General features: G+C 43.0%; 1 protein-coding gene across 1 annotated transcript in view; it reads left to right on the top strand.

The window, feature by feature from the left end:
* Positions 1–316: 316 nt before the first annotated feature.
* The window catches only part of PTP4A2 (protein tyrosine phosphatase 4A2), a 28,651-nt gene continuing 18,922 nt past the window's right edge, over positions 317–10,045 (top strand). The window contains exon 1 of the mRNA XM_075264721.1: positions 317–448. The gene's annotated coding sequence lies outside the window, so the exon portion shown is untranslated. The remainder of the gene's footprint in view (positions 449–10,045) is intronic.

Genomic DNA, 10,045 nt, shown 5'->3' with positions numbered 1-10,045 from the left:
GTACGTCATCGGGTTTTCTTGTCTGTAATTGGTCTTCCACCTTCGCGCTTTGCGTTCACGCTGTGGCACCTGACTCGCGAGTCGTTTCGGCCGCTATTGATTGGTCGGCGAACACCTTCTCCTTATTCTGACAGACGTCGCCCACTCATCTCGCCCATCGCCTACATGGATCTTAAAGCGCTTTCCATTGGCTGTAAGGAGGGGGAGGAGATGCATCCTGTCTGGCCTCCTTAGACCTCTGCCAATTGGGAAGAGCTCAGACGCCCCCTCTTCCTGGAACGCCCCCTCTTCCTGGCTTTCAGTTGGTTTAGCCTGGGTTGTGGGCGGAGAGCTTGTCCTGCGTTGTGTCAGAGGTGTCATAGAGGCCGGAACAGTCAGAAGAGGAGTGCGAGATTGGCGCTTGCATCGGACTGACTCTGATCGCCGGACTTCAATGAACAGCTCGCCTGTGAGTAGCTGAGCCTGGTCTGTGCTGAATGACTTCATATTGTATCACTATGGCCACTGGCCAGCGCTGCGTGGCTCTCAGCAGTCACGTCCAGTGGCAGCTGGCTGTAGGAGCCGGCATCGTGCTTGGCAGTGTGAGACCCGCCCGGTGCTAGGCTCAGACAGACGTGCTGCTTAGTTGTGCGAACAGGCCTCGTCTTGGTAGGCGCTGCCCCTGGTATCCACCTCTGTGAGACTTGTACTGGCTCACTAAGCACTGTATGGCCTTTATTTGTGTCCTCATGGGCCTAGAGCCTGTGATGTGCTGCAGAGTGTCCTCCTAGCCCAGGTGTGTGTCCTTTCATGTGACCATGTGGTCAGCTGTAGGAGCATGCTGCAGTGTGGAGGTCATCCATCATTGGCAGGCCATATCTGACCATCCAGTTATTTTAGTCCTAATAGTCCTCTTCTTCATACATCACAATGCAGGGCTCTAGTTCTGAGTGTCTGGATATACATGATCCTTACATAGGGACTAAGGGAATCTTTCACGTCTTGATCTTTCCTTTAAGGGCACATTCCCTCATCTGATGTGATCTTGAGCGCTGTAGGCCTAGTATATAGCTTCCTGGTGTAGATGAAGTTAATAATTGTTCCTCCAGGCACAGACAGCAAAGCCTTCACAGTAGAGATCACAGTCCATTAGTTGTAATCTTCAAGAAGCTGACCACTTCTCTCCATGGTATTAAACTGTCATGTCTGGGAAACCCACAGATGTTTCCTATGTGAAGCCAAGGAATCTCAACTTGTAAATTGGGAGCTTGCTTCTATATTTAAACGGGTTTGGAGCTCTTGATATCTGAGTATTTTAAAGGATACGATTGCAATTGGTATGCACCTCCACCATTAATATGATGTTTCTTACATTGTATTCTAAAGAGGATCTTCAATTCCTGCATCCTTCAATTAGTACTTTTCCACTGATTCTGGTGTAGGTAGAATTTTATCTAGCCCCCTATTGCTTCTGTATAATTGTAGTTATTTCAGCACCCAATATGCTTATTAGCCTCTCTGCTGTCAGTGCTGCGGTTTCAGACTATCTGTTCCACCTTAGAACCACCCACCTGACAGTAAAGAGCATATTGTACGCTGAAAATAACAGCACTGTTTGCTCAGGAATGGTGGGAGATAGAGGGAAAATTAGTGGCGAAGTGTCTATGAAAGGATGCAAAGAATTGATGGAAGTGGTGAAATGTCCCTTTTAATGGGCGGACTTGTTGCCCTTTCCACTGGAGATTCTTTCCAACTTTTTAAAAACGTATTTTCATTGTATCTTCTGGATGCTAACTGGACATTTGGCCAGATTTTAGTCCCAATACCATACGTAGAAGTAAACAGTCTATCTGTAGCTAAAGATGTCCGCCATTAATAATCTTGGATTTTATTTAGGGGTTTCTTCATTCCTGCATCTTGAAGCCAGTCATAGAATTTCATTAGTAACTGCTGTCCACCATTCTAGTGACTATGAAGCAGTCACTTGGTCACTCCGCTGTGCAAATTTTCATTACAAATATTTGATGTAATATATTTTGTCACTGTTGACAGTATTATGCAGTCTGCTTCACTGATAGGAAGATTGTTTGGAGCTCCCTGGTAGCAAGTCGAGGCTGTGGAATGGAAGAGCTTGAAGAAATATACTAAGTGTAGGGGTCTGTTTATAAAAACCAGCATAGAGTATTTTCTAAACTTGAAAAACATATACTTGGACCCCATATCTCTATAGGGTCTTCAGTTTTCTCTATGCTCTCTGGTACCTTAATTTCTCAGTTTGGGGTTGTATTGTGTGCTGCAAGTTGTTGGACAAGGAAAACCATGGTCAGATCTGTATAAAGCATTTCTAAGGCCAGGACCCACATGACGAAAACGCTGTGTTTTGGCCACCACAAGAAAACTGTTCTATAGTACCTGCAAAGTGGATGGGATTCTGGCTAATCTCACCCACACGTTGCAGAAAAGTGAGCGTTATTGAAAATTGCAGTGTGTCAATTGTACCTTTGGAAATGCTGGCATTTCTGTACAGGTGTAGTGGGGCAGAAAGTCTGCAGAGGAAAACACCCTGTCTTTTCCGCAGCGTTTTTTGTCTGTGACTTGGTACATAGGACCTTAGGCTCAAGGGTCAAAATGTTACCAATGTCTCATTTGTTTTGCGGCACTTCATGTTTCAGTGATCATGCTCAAGCTTAAAACACCCTGTTGTTTCTTCCTAGTCTGCACCTGTCTAAGGATTGGCCTCTGATGCTTAGTCTAGTACTTGAGAACACAACAAAGAAAGCTGAGGGAATGTGGGGTGTACCGTGTAGCGTCACAGAAGGCTGTGTTGTAGCATGGAGTTGTCATGTGAGCTTTGTTTGTACTCTATAGGGCTCTTGAGTCAGTGTTGGCCCCTGAGGTAGAAATCCACAAGCCGCTGTCATCGTCTTGCAGCACACTTAATTAACTCTGTTTGTGACAAGAGACTATGTTCCATAGAGGCAACGTGTGCTGGCAGTGTGACCTCTGTCTGTCACATGGCTTCTCAAGAATCTAGTGTGTTGAAAGCTTACATGAGTGTAACTATTAGGCTGCTGGACAAGGATTCTCTATACTGTGGCAGGTTGATCAACAAATACCGCTCTCATCCAGCCTGAAGTGCAGCTGCTCCCTCCCAGCCACCCACAGGAAGCTTGCTATGCCCTACTTTACCTGAGAACATGCTGACCTTCTTGTGACACAATCACTGTCTTCTTCCCTCTGTCCTGTCCCTGCCATGACTTTCCTTGGAGTTGTTCACCTTTCATGGTGTATAGGAACTGACAGGAGCTAAGTAGTGTTCAGACAAGTCATGTCCTATATGAAGAATCTAAAGACTGTTAAATGTTAAAGCTAAACCATTGGCTTCTATCTAATATGTGACACTGCTGACTGAAAGCAATGATAGCCAAACCAGTCATGTTAATCCTCTTTTGGGAAAACTCGTGACATGGCAAATATTTCTATATTGCTGGCCATACTGAATTTATCTGTACCCATATGTATATGGCTATGTTTACACTACCGTTATTACTGCCTGTATCGGGCATTAATGGTAGCAGAGTAATGGATGCACATTGAACCCCCACTCCCAGCTCATCTCTATATAATCCCACTGACCAATGTAAACAACATGGTGGCCACTGTTTTCCATCATGTATTACATTGGTGTGTGTGCAGATGGACACTCAATGGACATTGAATAACAGTAGTGTGAACCCCTACTACTACTGAATTCATATCTCTGCTATTTATACTTATAAAAAACAAAAATGACAGCGCCAAATCTGTCACATGTTGGACACCAATTGCACTTGAGGACCCCATTGACTAAGATGGCACCAGTCAGGTATATAGTTACTGGACAGACTAGTCTAACACGCCTCACTATATTGTCCAGCTTTTTATGAAGTGTTAGGCCTGGTTCAAATCTGCGTTCGGTATTCCGTTCGGGGCGTCCACTTGGGGACCCAAGCGGACTTCCCGAACAGAATACCGAACACAGATGTGAACCAGGCCTACGTCTTCATGCAAATGTGGGTCTGCAGAAAACCCAAGTAGCAGATGTGTCCCAAATTTGTCACCTAGGTTTTTTCTAGATTGTAGTGTATGAAAATACTGCTGTTTTTTGGAAATGGAAGATGTTTGTAAATGTACGCCAGAGTGGATCATGTAGGAATATGGAACTTTATCTTTTGAATGGTTGCAACGAGCAGAAAAAGTTGCATGCAGATAATGTCGCTTCTCTTCCCACTGATGTCAGTGTAGTTCAGGTGATAAAAGAAAATTACTACCAACCCCCCTCTTCATGATAGCTCTCTAATAATGAACGAACACCCCTATGAGACGGAATACATTGGGTGTTGGTTTTCCTCTACAAGTGGACAAAGTTTACAGATCGATTTGGGGAACACGAGTGATATGCATGTGTTTTGTGTTGGACTTTGTTCAACAGTCCTCAGCCTTACATAACCTTAGTCAGTATCACATGGGACTGGACAGATTATACAGAGCCGTATGGATATTAGCACAATGCTAAGGAAACTTTTTTTTTTTTTTTTTTTGCCTCCTTTATCAGTGTGAAATTTAATGTTATTGTAATTTATCTCGGGAAATGCTACTTCCTTTTCAGGCAGGCCATTTCTGCTTTACCCTTTGTTTTGTGGAAGTTGTGTTTTAGTAGCGTGTAAAGGGTTTATTTTTTCTAAGCAAATGCTCTGGAGCCGAAGTCTTGCAAATGCTAACTTATGCTAGGTTCACACTAGCATTTGGGTTTTCGTTTTTCAGGTCCGCTGTAAACAAAGGACAAAAAAATGGAGCGTCTCCTTAGTGTAATAAACAGTGACATTACCTGAGTAGTGGTATACCAAGCAAATGCTGCCTGTAATTAACATTAAAAATGTATATGCACAATTTTTAAAAAATTAAAATATACTTCTATAACAAGTGAAGGGTTAGTTACATGGAATTAATCGTTGGGTCATTCCAGATGCTTCTAATCCCTCACTTGTTTCCACTTAAGCAGCGCTTCCATTTTTAACCTGATTTATTTTATTTTTTTTAATTTTTTCTCCTTGGTGATCTATAGGTATTAATATGGAGTTTTTCTCTTTTGCAGTTAAAACTAAGCGTTGTAGGGAAAACTGCAGCGGCAATGCATCGCGGTTCTTCCCGCAGCACTTTAGACTGAAAGTTTGCAGAGGTTTCCTCTGTGGACTTTGTTTGTTATACCTATAGGGACACCGCACTGGTTTTGGAAATCGCTGCGTGTCCAGAGTGTGCTTTTTACCACAAAGTGGGCATGGGATTCACTAGAATCCTATCCACTTTATTCTTACTGTAAAACGCTGCAATTTTATCTGCATTGTGAAACTAAAATGTGAAGATGTCACTGTCCAGATATTTCTGAACCTACTGGGCTTGCACATACGACACTGGGTTTGGTCAGTGTGATATCCAGGTTTATTCCGGATGGCACACTGACCCATAAATTTCTGTGGGCCTGTACACATGACTGTATTACACAGATGAGTGTGTGGGCTGACACTCAGGGCTACAAAACTCAGGGCAGGTCCTATTCCTGTCCAGTGTTGTGGCTATGTTTCCACGGCCCCTATTCATTGAACCATACGCTGGTTTTGCTGCTCAATCTTGACGGACACAAAGTCGGACATGCGGGACTTTGTGTCTGTCCATATGGCGAGTTGCGTTAATACCAAAAAGCTCAGGCAAAATCTTTTTGTCTCATCTGACCACAGCACCTTCTCCCATCATTCTCGGAATCATCCAGATTGGTCAGATGAGACAATAAATTGAGCTTTGGTATTTCCTCAACTCGTTGTGTTTGGAGGAAGATAAATGCTGCCTATGACCCAAAGAACGCCGTCCCCACTATCAAGCATGGAAGTGAAAACCTAATGTTTTGGAGCACAGCAAGGGGGAAAATAATTATTTCCTTCACTGTATATTTTTTTATGTTTTAACACCTTACCCATAGTCAGCATATTCTGGCATCATAGCATGGAGTTCTATTACAGGCTGGCTAGTGTAGCCTGTAAGTTGTTTTGAGGACAGGCCTTGGAGGTTTCAATAGGATTGTGAATGGCAAACTAATCGTTGTCCCCACATCTTATCTTGAGGGTCTCCAATCTCAACAAAAATGGAAGCGGTCATTAGTCGAAAGGAGAAAAATACCTTGGACAAGCCATTTTAAGAGTTCATAGCTGCGATCAGAATGAACTGTGGGCTTTGCTGCTGGGTCTTTGCTGTATAATATGGTGGAGACCTAGCCACCGCTAAGCTGCTGAGTGGCCACAATGTTTAAAGACCTGACATTTTCAGTAATAGTACTTTGGGGTTAATTATTCTAAAGCAGAATACAGAATTAAAGCTTCACTGTGATTGGTTGCAATAGGCAGCAAATATAGCTTCCTAAATCATGGATGTGTTTCTAGACAGGCCCTGCATACGTCTGGGAAATCTAGTCTGTACATCTGGATTTCCCAACCGAAACCTTGTCAGGAATCAGTGATTCTTGTATGATGGTGCTTTATGATTTTGGTATTGCCTGCCTGCAGATTCTCTCATTGTGTGGACAGTAGGCCTACGAGGAATCAGGGACTTCTAGCATCATGATCAATAAGTACTGTCTCCTGACTGGATTTGGGCTGAGAAATTTTTCTGATGTACAGGCCACACTTTTTCGGCACAGATTCCACAGTATGCATGGGGTTCTAGTAATTCGTTGTTTTTAAAGGTGGTCCTAAGTAAAAGGATGAAATATAAGGGTACACCTATAATCGTACCTGAACCTGGTATTAATGACTATTTGATTCCCAAGAGCCAAAAAAAAAAATTGACTCCTTATGGGCACACTTGTGTTCTTAAGACCCCGTTCACACAGGGCGCGGTATGGTGTATTTTGGTCCTAATTCTGACACGGGAAGCAAAATGCGCCTGCCACGACTGTCGCGGCTTCCGACAGTTGCAGCTTCCAGCTCCGGAGTAGACCCAAATGAATGGGTCTAGTGCGGAGGGTGCTGCTGCGAGGCGGACGCCAGGGCTGAATCATCTGCATAATCTGTCTGAAGAAAGGGCAGCTCGCTTCTTTTTTCCGTGCGGGGCAGATTATGACTTGGTTTCCGCGCCAGAATCCGCCCACTCTTACCGTGTGTGAACGAGCCCTAAGGGGTTAAGAGTTAAAATAAAATAACATGAACACAACACACAATATTACCATATCATACTCCGGAGTGTTTCTAAGGTATAAAACAACATATTGATGACAGATGTTCTTTGCGCTCTTGGTACGTTCTCAATGTTTAGTGATGCACATTAGCCCTAGAATTACACTGTACTGTACCGGTTCTATCCTATCTTTCCTGTCGCTGATGCCTCCTCTGGGACACTCTGGTTAATGCTTTGTTTCTTCCCTAGAGACTGATCATTTTATCTGCAAAAACAATTTATTCACTTTACGCTCATTGAATTTCCACGCACAGAACAAACCCTGGCGTTTGGAAGCTCTTGCTGCGTAAACCAGTAAATGGGATTTTCTCCGTCTTCTGTTCTGTGCACCAGTCTCTTTATATTGTGTTTGTGAATACCGTACTAAAGTCTAGTGTGTGAGCTGGCTACTATGTTCTGCCATGTATGCCCTGAAGGATCACTAGGCGGGCTATAGACATTATCTATTTCCAGCTTTGTCTGCATCAAATCCATTTTCTCTGCGGTGCACATGGGTTAGCCTTGCAAACCAGCTCAAGTGAGATTACAAGATGGGATTTTGTTTTGTTTTTGATTTATTTTTAAAAAGCTGATATTTGGGGAGGGGGTGTGTTGTCACAGCGCAGTTTACACATGGGGACAATTTGCAGCATTTGGCTCATAAGAAGCAATGAGGTGAAAAATGTCTACCACAAACCCTGCTAGCTCTCGCTTTTCATACTCCTTTGCTAAGAGAGTTCTCGTATTTCTCTCTCTTCTCCTCTTGCCCTTCTTGAAGCAGATGAACGTCCTTGTTTGTTTAGCAGAGACCTTTTCATGTTAATGTCATCCAGTCTCAGAATAACCCATTTCTTGGGACTCATGGATATGTAAGAATCCTATTGGAATTGTTTCTGGATCTCCTTCACCAGACATGTTCCTCTGCATATAAAAGGATCTGTGACAGTCTTTCCTGGATGTGCATATCTAGCAGATTGTCACCTATGTGTTAATATTTTAGGAGAGGGAATGACTTTCTAGCTTATAGTCAGTCTAGTAGACTTCTTGGCGTGGCGTCTGGTAGGTAGTTGAGCATTTCATTAGTCGGCCATTTTGAAGCTTGATGGCAATTTCCCACTATAGGTGTGGGACATAAAGGAAGCCAGGCTTCTATGCTCACAGTCAAGGTAATGGAGGACTTTCCCCTTGTTCCTTCCAGAAAGGTGCATACGCAGATATTCTGTTTGCAGTGAATGGAATATATTTTACATGTGGTAGATTAGAAGTGAAAATCTGAACCAGTCATCTGAATTAGTCTGGGGGTAAGCAATTCAGATGAGTACAACAGACTTCTGCAACAAATTGGCTGCATGTGATGCAAGGTAGCTAATACATGGCCAGCTCTTTGCTAAAAATGGGACCAAACACCCCATCATAATCTTGAGGATTACTAGCAATGAGTCATAGATGTCTATGGTGGGACAGCTGCTGCATTAATGTGGTGATCAGTGATTTGTGTTGTATTTATTGTGCATGTTAACTTCAGCGATATACGCCAATGCTCAAGTGGAGATGTATTGAAACCAATAAACCTCTTGTCACTGGTACTGAATCTGTCTCCTTATGGTGCCACATGGCCACTAAACTGTCCCATATGGTGGTCGATGGCTGTACAATTCTCATGCTATCATTGGTCACTTAATTTCTTCGTGTCTTGCTTTCAACTTCCCCCTATATAGTATAGTTTTATTTGAATAAGATTCTCTTTGGTGCCTGTACTGTCTGTTTCTACCATATTGCTAAGGGCCTAAAAGACAGAGGTCCTCTGATAGTGACTTTGTAGCTGTTGTGAAGCTACAGTGCCTAGCAAGCAGAACTCTTCTCTCCGCATTTTTCAGTAATAGACCCAGCGGACCCTATTAGTCTGTGGGTAACAGCTTTTTAAGTGAATTGGGTTTTAGTTTTTCGGGTCCCTGAGCGGACCCCAAGAACAGAGACCAGAGCACAGGTATGAACCTAGTATAAGCTGAAGCCAGGAGTCAGCCCAAAACTCAGGAGAGGTGCAAATATTCTTATTATACCTTTTCTACATTTCTTTTCTTGTTTGACTTCTTGATAATGTCTAGAATACCATCATGCGTGAGCTCGTGCATATGGCCAGACTGTATGGGCTCTTACTGTGCCCCTTGTATTGTTTCATGCCATTTCTGGGGGATTTTTTTTGCTTTGGGTGTAGGGATCGGTATAACTTGTATCTTGGCTTTCTACAATGTTCCTGCATTTGCCTCTAAAATGTGATCACCTCTCATCCCACTGTAAATGTATACATGCGTGTATGAATGGATGCAGGCTGTAACTTTAAGTCACCTGCTTTATTTACATTGATTCTGCAGAACTGTTAAAACAGGACTTCTATGTATTATGCCATTCTAAGCCATTTTAAATCCTTAAGTGATTTCTACTATTTCTCAGCATACGTGACCTTTAAAAATCTTTAATTTTCATAAGTCTGTTTCCTATTACGTAAAGGTCTCACTACTCCTTATCAGTTGTTTGCTGCGAGGGTGCTGTGACGTGTCTTCATGCGTCTGTCCAGTTCCAGCTGGTTGCTTAGCCAAGATATTGCAGATATATTAAGTTAGATTTCAGTAATATGACTTGTACATCAGTAGTGCCAGATTGCCTTCTTCCTGGGAGTCGCTCTGGGATCTTTTAATCGATGCCTGTGTGATGAGAAGTGGCTCCAAAGTGCACAGTGACTTGCGGACATAACTCAGTATATTGGCTGAGGTTCACATGTATCAGTTGCATCAGTATTAGTTTTTTTGTTTTTTTTTGTCACTTA

Source organism: Leptodactylus fuscus, chromosome 2 (genome assembly GCF_031893055.1).
Source record: "Leptodactylus fuscus isolate aLepFus1 chromosome 2, aLepFus1.hap2, whole genome shotgun sequence".
Taxonomy (NCBI): Eukaryota; Metazoa; Chordata; class Amphibia; order Anura; family Leptodactylidae; genus Leptodactylus; species Leptodactylus fuscus.
The sequence above is the reverse complement of the archived record's forward strand: the minus strand, read 5'-3'. Positions and strand labels throughout refer to the sequence as shown.